Genomic DNA, 10,989 nt, shown 5'->3' with positions numbered 1-10,989 from the left:
AATAAACAACTTCGTTGCCAAATCCCCTTAAAGCTGTCGTTACATTGTTGTGTTGAAGGCCCAAATGTGTTAATTCTGAATTTGCCAAAAGAGAAACCTCACTGCCGAAATCTACAAAAGCTTTCACTGGAACCCCGTTAATAAAAACTTCTTTATAGAACTTTAAGTTCAGAGTAGACGTGGATATGCACATCGTCTTTTGAGAATTGGTAGCCTTACTATCACGTTACTCGTCGGGTTTCATAAAACAACTGTCTATTTTATGGCCTACTTTGTTGCACCGAGTACATTGAATAAGTGGTTTCGGGCACATTCGAAATGGGTGACCTGATCCCTTACAATTAAAACAAAATATACTCTATCTATAAATATAATATATTTTATCTTGAAACCACTAGCTCTATTACCATTGCTGCCGCTAGTTGTATTGAACCCTACGTTTGGCCTATTCCTAAAATTGAAACGTTCTGGGATATTTGTCTCCTTATTACTCATTAGGAATTCTAGTAACTGTTCAGGTTCTGTGCACCGTAACGCCAAAGCATTCGACTTTGTAGTTTTGTCACTCAACCCGTGTATCAGACAATCTACCGCGCGTTTGCCGATATTGCATTGGTTCAACATTGCCAATTTCTCGTAAAAGTACACTACGATTGGTTCCTGGAACATACTTTTGCGCTTTAGCATGTACTCCAAGGACTGGCCATAGTTTTGCTCAAATGGTAATGCACTACACAACTTTTGTTGCCATTCCACCCACGTATACATTATGGTTTCTAGGCTATCATACCACGATTTAGCCAGTCCCTGCCGTTTCTGGCAACGCGAAATGAATTGTAGTTCTTTCGTCCCAACCGTAGACGGTGGCGCACTCATTCACCTTTTTTTTTACCAAACATCTACTCGCTGTCCTTTCGATGACGGGTCAAAATCTGGAAGTATATTCTTAGGATTGGGGTTATTAGAGTGACTGGGTGCGCCTGCCGGCGTCGGCTGGGGCTTTATTGAGTTTAGTATGTCTATAACATCCTTGGACGTGAATCTATCCGTCTAGACCGATGCGCGGTATTAATTCCTTCGTCATGTGCATCTGTATGCGGACGTTTCATCCCATGATTGACGTCATTTCTGTCTGGTAGTCTACTACGTTCACGGTCACGTTGAAGTTGATCTTAAAGGAACTGCAGCCGTGCTCGCTCTCGCGCTTACAATTGTTCTCGCTCCTGTATACTCGAACTATTCCTAGTTCTACTTTGTTGGCGACTTACACTGCGATTACGGTGGTAGAGAGTGGAGCTAGGACTACGTCTTCTACTTCTGCTTCGCGTCTTACTGTGACGATGAGAACAGCTCGATTTACGTCTACGACTTCTACTTCGCGTCTTACTGCGGTGACGATGACAATAGCTTGGAATACACGTCTACGGCTTCTGGTTCGGGTTTTGCTGCGGTGACGACGCGAACGGCTTGGACTACGTCTACGACTTGTACTACGTATCTTTCTTGAGTCATTGCAATTAGAGTGAAGTCCACCCTCGGTATGTACATCACGGTCGGTGCGCCTTTCACGTGACTGCTCGGATGTCTGGATCTCGAGAGTTGTAAGGCTCCGTCGCCTCTGAGCTTCAGATTCATCACGTTGTTGCATATCTTGGTAAACAATTACCGCTCCAACGGTAAAAACAAACTATTCAACGCTACGTGGACTAGCCAAGTTTCGTATACTTTCGCCGCCAACCTTCGAATGCCCAATTTCTGCATTGCGAAATGCACTACTGTCCTCTCATCCCAGCCGTAAACCTCCGCGCACTGATTTACCTTTTTTAGCCACATGTCTATGCGTTGGCTTTTCAGAGACGGATTAAATTCCGGAAGAATATTTTTGTTATCCAAATTTTTATTTACTGATGGTGCGCTTTGATTTAACGGCTGCGATGGGAGAGCATCTTTAATAGATTTAATTAGTTCGACAACCTTCTCCTGCTCTCTTCTCGAAGCCAGCTCGCGATCAAGCAAGCAGCGACTGCGGCTGCGGCTTTCACCGCGGCTGCGGCTGCGTCTGGCACGTGAACGGCTCCTCCTAGGAGTCTCCAGACTAAGGACTCCGTCTCCTCTGTCCATTTCCTAGAACTCGTAAAATAAAATTGTAACCATTAATGACTAACCAACATTTGAATTTTAAAGAATCTAATTTTACTGTTTATGATGATAACTCGAAAACGGTGCTTCCGGGGCACGTAATTATCCGCCAGATTCTACCATCCAGATAATAAATCCGAAGAACAATCCGGAGTGTTCGGTCGTCCGATATCCGGACAGCATGCCCTAGGTGCATCTAGAGAAAATAGACAATATGTTTGACCCCTTTCATCAACCTCCGTAACCTCAACCTGGTATCATCACATGTGCTGTTCATATAGGATCTATTATTGTTACTAAAGAACACCCAAAACCTGCTAGGGGATGGATAATAAGGCTATGATAACATTTTATTCACAAAAACGTAAAAGTTAAAAATATTTGTGTAAAAATCTCGTAAACTATGCATGTGACCTTACAAACGACATCTTCAGTAATCCCTTATAACCCTCAGTATTGATTGTTTTTTTCTTGCTGGTATCAGCAAGTTCTACTTTATGACAATAAATTACATTTAAGTAGTTCTACTTTATGATAATAATTACAATGACTCTTAATGATATTAGGCCATACAAAATAATTACATTTTATAATTTAGTATCTAAATAAAGATTCAATTACTGAAACCAGATTGACCGGACCATATTACATATGTACATACATACATATATGATGAGGTGGGCAGAGCCACAAGTAATCAAAGACAGCTTGCAGCCACTGTTGATACGAAATCCTAAGATACCATACATAACCACCATATTATGTGGCCTATAAGAAAAAAAATGTAAAAACAACACATAAATTATCTTGTAAACTACTTACATGTCTGGTCGCAATAACAACGAAATTTTTGTTACCGCTGTATTAATTAGTATTAATCTTTACCAAACATAATAACCCTTTACAACAAAACTTCACTATTATTTCCTTTTATATATTTTTTTTATTTTTTTTAAATGTAGGTATGTACGTAGCATTGTTAGGTCATTCATTGAAGTTGAACATATCAAGAGTAATACATTCATTTTTGTTTATTTTCTGTGATCCGTACGTAATGTTTAGAATGTGGGTAACTCTTCGAAATAAAGACAGGTTAAATAACTATAGGTAACTACTATTTGAAATAAAAGTTGACTATGCGTAATTGAAACAATTAGAGTCTCACTAATAATTAAAGAATAATTATAATTCAAACAACACTTTTCTACAGTTAAACTTACAAACTATCCAGCTTGAAAAGTGGTCACGCGTGGCAACAAAACATCCCAAAAACGTAGGTACTTACCACTTCTGATATGTAGTAAAAATACGGTAGAACAGTAATCACACTTATTTATTCTGGTATCAAGAAAATAACACTTAACTTGGTAAACACATCCGATGTCGTCAAGGTCCCCAACGCAAGAGAGCGTGTATCAATCCGTCCGATTTGACAACCCCATTCTTGTGTTGCCATTTATAGAAAAATGTTTTATAACTGTCGACGAACAATTCAGCCTAACATTCATTTCCAAAAAAAATGTTAGAAGATTACATTTTTTATTTCATTATTTTCAGTTAATTTTATAAGAGAATAAAGACTTTAATTAAAAGTATGATTATTTGACATTTTTGGTTTCTTATTTAATATAATTATAATAATAAATGTGACATACAAAAAAAACCAAAATTTTTCTTCTACTCACCATATTTTCGAACATAACTCAAAAACTTAGAAAAATAACTCGGAACCAAGCAGTAAGCAATGTTCCTGGGCGCCGCGCGGGTCATATTGCGTGTAAAAACGCAGTATACGCGTGACCGGCGACGCTTAGCGAACGTCCAAACATTGGTCTACCTTGCCGGTCACCGGTGACCCCCATGGCCTCATTGAAATCACATAGTGCCGGTCACCGGTGACCCCCATGGCATCTAATGTGTTAAGTTTTCAAAGATATATTGTGATGCCAAAGTTAAAATATTAATTTCTTTAAATTTATTTCTAAGTGACATCTTGGGTCCCAATTTGTAAATCGCTCGAATGGCCCGCTTTTGCAGAACAAAAATGCTGTTCACATCTGCAGCATGACCCCACAGCAAGATGCCGTACGACATTAGACTGTGGAAATAGGCAAAATAAACTAATCGCGCGGTTTCTACATCGGTTATTAAACGAATTTTTTTCACCGCGAATGCTGCTGAGCTGAGCCTTTTGGACAACTTATCAATATGAGGACTCCATTGCAACTTAGCGTCCAAAGTAATTCCCAAAAATACAGCAGTATCCGTGAGGTCCAATTCCTTATTTTTTACAATAATAGAATCGAGCGGCCTACTAACATTCGATAACGTAAAATAAACATATTTTGTTTTATTTTCATTAAGTAGCAGGTTGTTTACAGTAAACCAATCCACTACCTCTGAAATGGCGTTGTTTACATCGTCAAAGGAATCTTGTCGTCTCTTTACTTTAAAAAGTAAGGAGGTATCATCTGCAAACAGCACCACCTCATGTTTTACAAGACTAGGTAGGTCGTTTATGTAAACTAGGAATAGAAATGGACCTAGAATTGAGCCCTGCGGGACGCCTATAGTGACGTTAGATCCACACGATCTGGAGCCATGCACATCAACCCTCTGAACGCGGCCACTAAGGTACGACTCCAAAAGAGCGATGGCATTATCTGTTATTCCATAGTGACGAAGTTTCGCGATCAATATATCATGACAAACGCAATCGAAGGCTTTGGAAAGGTCACAAAAGACACCAATAGCATCTTTGGACTCCTCCCAAGCCTGAAAAATATGATTTATTAACTCAACACCAGCATCGGTTGTTGAGCGACCCTTTGTGAAACCAAATTGTTTATTAGACATTAAATTGTTTAAATTGAAATGTTGAAGTAATTGCAGTAATAAATTTTTTTCAAATATTTTACTAAGCGTGGGTAGTATACAAGACCACCGTGACTTGCATCTGAAAACTTATTTTCCCTAACCTGGACGACAATAAATGAATTTAGTTATAAATAAAGACTTTTATTTTAAGACTCAAACTTTACAGTTCAAAAATCGGAAAAATAATGGGCGCGCTCGTGGTTGCACACGATATTTATGCAGGTATAGTTTCATTGACAGCACCAGGTGGCGCTGTTGTCCTTCCGTTTCTTCAAAATAAGTATTTCGAAGCTGGGGTTGCCAACACGGCCATTCTGCAGAACGCATGCCCCAGGCGTTCCTCAACATCATCCACGTGATACCAGGAAGGGAAACTGTAACATGAAGACAAAAGTTTCTTTTACAAGTTTGTTTTTGCACATTGTTATAACAAGAGCTCGGCCTATCATGATATTTCACTACCATAGAAATCACAACTCCCAAAGAAATAATCACATCTTTAGGCTTAGATAGTTATTTAACTTTGGGGGCTTTACACACCATCACACTCGGATAAGCTCCTTTAGGCTTAGGTAGCATCCAAGGTTGGCTTAGCTGTACCTTTATACTTAGGAAACAGAATGACCCATAATATGATGGCATATAAGACCTAAAAACTATACATACCACCACACCCGGATAAGCTCCTTTAGGCTTAGGTAGCATCCAAGGTTGGTTCAGCTGTACCTTTATACTTAGGAAACAGATTGACCAATAATATGATGGTATATACTTAATAGACCTACAACTACAACTTAGTAAGTTATCTCTTTTAAATATCTAAAGTAAATTCCCACTGTAAATATTTGAAGTGATAAGTTTTAACAGTAAAATTAAGAATATTAACTGTAAATAAACAACTGTAAATAAACACTTTATAAAAATAAATACTTTTTTAACTTGAAAATAGACAGTATTTATTACCTTGCCAACACTGGTGAACTGACATTATGTAATAAATTATCTAGTCTGTAGTCCAATTATCAATGTTAATCCATGGTTTCATGTTTTCTGCCGCTGTTGTTCCTGTATATTTGCGGCTGGTTCTCTCGCTACCTCTCAGGTCAGTTACTTCATAGCGGTCACGACCCAGGCACTTTTTAACTTGAAATGGCCCTTTAAAAGTTGGTAGTAGCTTCTTGCTTTGACCGTCTGCAGCGTGACTTAAAATTTTAACGAGAACCAAATCTCCTATTTGGTACTGTTGGGCTTTAGTTCGAGTGTTGTCGAATCGTTTTTTTTGAGACACCGCGCTAACCTTTATTTTTTCATCTACCCACTCCCGCAACCGTGTAACATCCGTAATATGATCGTTATCAGACTCAGGGGCTAATTTATCACTATCAGCTCTTAACCTATAGCCTAGAAACACTTCACAAGGCACAGCTTTAATCGTTCTGTGAAAGGTAGTATTAATTCCTAGTTGAAGCTGTTTGACACATTCGTCCCATCTGTCATCTGTCAAATTCGCGCCCATAGTTTTCATAGAGTCGAGAATTGTCCTATTGAATCGCTCGACTTGACCGTTGGAACGCGGTATACCTGCAGTGATAGTGTGTAACCGAATATTTTTATCGATACAATATTGTTTAAAAGTGTTTGACGTGAAAGCCGAACCTGCATCCGCGATAATTCTACGAGGGTTTCCGAATATCTTAGAAACGTTTTCTAGTTCCTTAATGACCCCACTAGTTTCTGTGTTTTTTACCGGGGAAATAAATACGAACTTCGTAAACGAATCTACTAAAACTAATAGATATTTGTTACCTTTAGTAGTTTTGACGAATGGACCCAAATGGTCGAGGTGAAGCGTGTGAAATGGTTGTGCGTGCTTTGGCAAAGGATAAAGCTCACCTTCCTTAGGGCCACCTTTATTTTTGTAATATATACAATTAACACGTTCTCTGCCGCGTAGGTCATCGGTGACCTCAACTGAACTAGATCGAGACGCCGCGTAGGGCATCAGTGACCTCACGGTAGGACTAAGTTTGAAACTGATTTGTGAGCCGTAGGCCATGTTTACTGAACATTTCTCTATAGCAGGTGACCGGAATGGCGCTGTAGACCAATCCTTTAGTATGGTGTTTGAGTAATCGTAAAGATGAAAATTTTATGAGTGAAATTGCAAAGCAATTAGGAAAAAACAAATGCATCCATTATAAATCATGTTTATTTGTATTAATTATTACACAGTTCGCTACTAAATTATTAAAAAAACAAACTACAAATAACGGTGAGATTTATTGAAGCATTGTAAGCAATAATATACTGTACCAGGACAGTTCTTACAGTATGTAACTACTTTTTTAGTTTTATTCCGAGCGACTTTTGACCCATGTATTTTAACATTTTCTTTGTAGCAACCGACGCAGAAACGTCTCAATTTAGCAACAGGTCCATCTTTTTTCAGCAATTCATGTTTCAATCTCTTAGGTGTGGGGTGACCGGAGGCGTGCACTACACGGCGCCTGCATAACGGATATTCACTTATAAGTATTACAGCGCCGCGTAGGTCAATTATGACCTCGCAACTTTTTTTTTAAATATCTATGGAATCCAGTGTCGAATCAAAACACTTCATATATATATATGTATATATTGATCTAGCGCTTATATTTCCACCAAAAAGTTTTTTTGTTTTTTTTATTTTTTATACTACCGGCAGAGAACGTGTTAAGACAGTTTTTAATATACTTTTTGATCGTATGGCGCATTTTAGGGAACCAATATAAATGGGAGATTCTTTCTAATGTCTTATCCAGCGCGAAATGGCATAGATCGTCGTGATTGCATTTTATAATTTGCCAAATGCAATTTTTCGGCACTACCCACCGACGACCATGGCCAGTTCGTCTGTAAACCTTGTTACCTAAAAGTTCGTATTTTTGGAAGATATCTTTATGCGTAACCATGTCGCCTGACAATAAGATATCTCTAATTCGCGCCAAATCGGAATCCTGTAGCTGGACTGATAACAGCCAATCTGCTTCAGTAATAGAAAGAATTAACTCTGCTTCTGATTTTTCTCCACTTTGTACAGGATTGCGACTTAGCGCATCGACGTGCTGCATTCGAGTGCCTTCCCTATGGATTATATCGTACGAAAATTCTTGGGTGGACAGAACCCAACGCGCAATACGCGGAATAATTTCCTTTTTTGTCAATGCATATCTAACCGCATTACAATCGGTTACGATACGAAAACTGTTACCCAACAAATACAGCCGGAATTTTTGTAGGGAACAAACGATAGCCAAGAGTTCGAGTTCAAACGAATGATATTTTTTTTCGTCTTCTATCGTCTGCCTACTGTAATAATGAACTGGTTTTTCACCCTCGTCTGTTACTTGCATCAGTATGCCGGCGATGCCTTCTCTACTAGCATCCGTGTACAAAATACTATCCTTTTGGGGGTTGAATATTGTAAGTATATTGTCAGAGGTCAGTGAGTCTTTCAAAGTGTGAAAAGCCAGTTCATGAGTACTGTCCCAAATCCAGGTACTTTCTTTTTTCAGCAACTTCGTCAGTGGGCTTGATAAGATGGCACAATTTTTAATAAATTTGCGGAAGTAACTGATTAGGCCCAAGAACTGGCGAAGCTGGTGAACAGTTCTGGGGACTGGAAATTGTTTTACCGCTTTGACCTTGGCCTCACTAGGCATTATGCCCCTGCTATTAACTCTATAGCCAAGAAATTCCGTCTCGGTTTTAAGAAAAGAGCATTTCTTTAAATTTAGCGTCAGTCCATTTTCACGGAAAAGTTGTAAAACAATCTCCAACAACTTTAGATTTTCCTCTACAGTTTCGGATATTATTAAAACATCATCTAAATAGAGAATGACTTTACCGAATCGTAAATTACCTACGACTTTGTCCATCATCTGCTGAAAGCACGAGGGGGCATTGGCAAGTCCAAAGGGGAGTCTTACAAATTCGTAATGCCCATCCTCGGTAATGAACGCAGTTTTAGGGATCGATTCTTCCTTCATTTTAATTTGGTAATACCCACTTTTTAAGTCTAAGCTAGTAAAAACTTTACTGCCTTGTAACCTGTCTATTAAATCTTCTATCCTGGGCATAGGGTATTTATCTTTAACTGTGACTTTATTTAATGCCCTGTAGTCTATACAAAGTCGTTTCTCCCCGTTTTTCTTATTAACAAGTAATGCGGGACTTGCATATGGGGAATTACTCTCACGAATAATACCATTCTTTAATAATTCGTCTACCATGTCACGCATCACTTGTCTATCTGAATTAGCGGTCCTATAGGGTCGGTATTGAATCGGCTTAGAGGATGTTAAATTTATTTCCATTTCGTGATTATTGACCTTGCCAAGTTCACCAATATTTGTAGCAACACATTCTCTGTACTGCCTAAACAACGCCACAAGTTCATTATGATGTGAATCCGTGTCAAATTTGAAGTCAGAATCCGGTAAGATGTCGCAAAATTTAACAAAATTTGACGTATAATCGAACTTTAACGCATCGCCTATGCGAGAGTACATTAAGTCAGGCCTTTCGGTCAGATTCCGTCCAATCAGGACATCGCTCCCCGACAGCTCACTCAACACGTAAAATTCAACGTCTTTTACACAAACTGAATCAATTTCAACATCTAGGCGAACCATGCTCGTAACAGTCTTCAAACTGTCCTTGGAAAAACCTTGTAACATTACTGGGGACTTCAACTGCTGAGTAGTTAAACAAAATTTGTCTACTAACGATTTGGAGATCAGGGAGCAACTACTTCCAGTGTCAATAAAAGCATCACTGTGATATTTTTTATTAAGTGTAATACTTTTGATAAATTTATCTTTGGAATTGAGGGTATTTATGAATTTTGTTTCTTGTTTCGCGGGATTTTCAGTGGTGCTGTTATTGTAACTGTTCTTTTTAAAACATACTGACTCTGAGTGTCCCCTTTTCCCACAAAACTCGCACTTAACACTACACTGAATTCTTTTATGATTGCCTCCGCAATTATAACACTCAATAGGTTTGCGAGCCATCGTTTGAGACTGTACCGAGACTGGGATTTTAGATGCAATAGCGGACTGTGTTGGGAGACTAGCCGTTCTTTGCGTAGTCTGGATCTGATTACTAGAGGTGGAACTTGGCGTTCTGGTAATCACCTCGCGAGTAGCATTAGGCATGGCTGGTTTCTTCGGTTTATAGATACGTCCGTGCAAAAATTTGGCTAAACTATCACATGACGTAAATTCACTCGCCTCTACAGACGCACTTAGGTTGCCGTCGCCGATATTACCTAATACGATCGATATAATGTCAGAATCCGAAAAATCTAAACGTAACCCATCAATTTTTGATTTTTGCTCAAAGAAAAATTCGTATAGGGACTGGTTATCGCTCGGTTTCCGATCAATAATTTCTTTAAGCAAGTCGTACATATTTCTTTTGGCTTGAAAGGTGGATGTAATTTTTTTCTTCCAATCTTTCCATCGCCATGTGATCCATGACGACTCATTACGTACTATCGAATTATACCACGTCTGAGCAGAGCCTTTCAATTTGTTTAAAGCCTGATAACGTATCATATTATCGGTCCACGAAAAGGTTGACGCGTAGGACTGAATCACATTGATCCATGCAGTTACATTATCGGTTAGCGGATCGAAATCAGGAATCATATTGTTCAATGTACTCACAGTTTCGACGCCCTTTTTCTGTACCTTCTTCCGCTTCCGCAGCGGCGGAGTATAGGAGGTGGATCCACTCGAGGAGCTGCTCGAGCTTGAAGAACTGCTTGAAGACGACGACCGACGGTGTCGTCTCTTCTTCGATCTAGATTTACCCATGGTGGCCTTGACACGTGGGATATACTTATTTGAAAAAAATAAAATCGCACTTCTGATGAAAACTTATTTTCCCTAACCTGGACGACAATAAATGAATTTAGTTATAAATAAA

The sequence above is a fragment of the Pectinophora gossypiella genome, unplaced genomic scaffold (assembly GCF_024362695.1).
Source record: "Pectinophora gossypiella unplaced genomic scaffold, ilPecGoss1.1 Pgos_33, whole genome shotgun sequence".
Classification (NCBI taxonomy): Eukaryota; Metazoa; Arthropoda; class Insecta; order Lepidoptera; family Gelechiidae; genus Pectinophora; species Pectinophora gossypiella.
The sequence above is the reverse complement of the archived record's forward strand: the minus strand, read 5'-3'. Positions refer to the sequence as shown.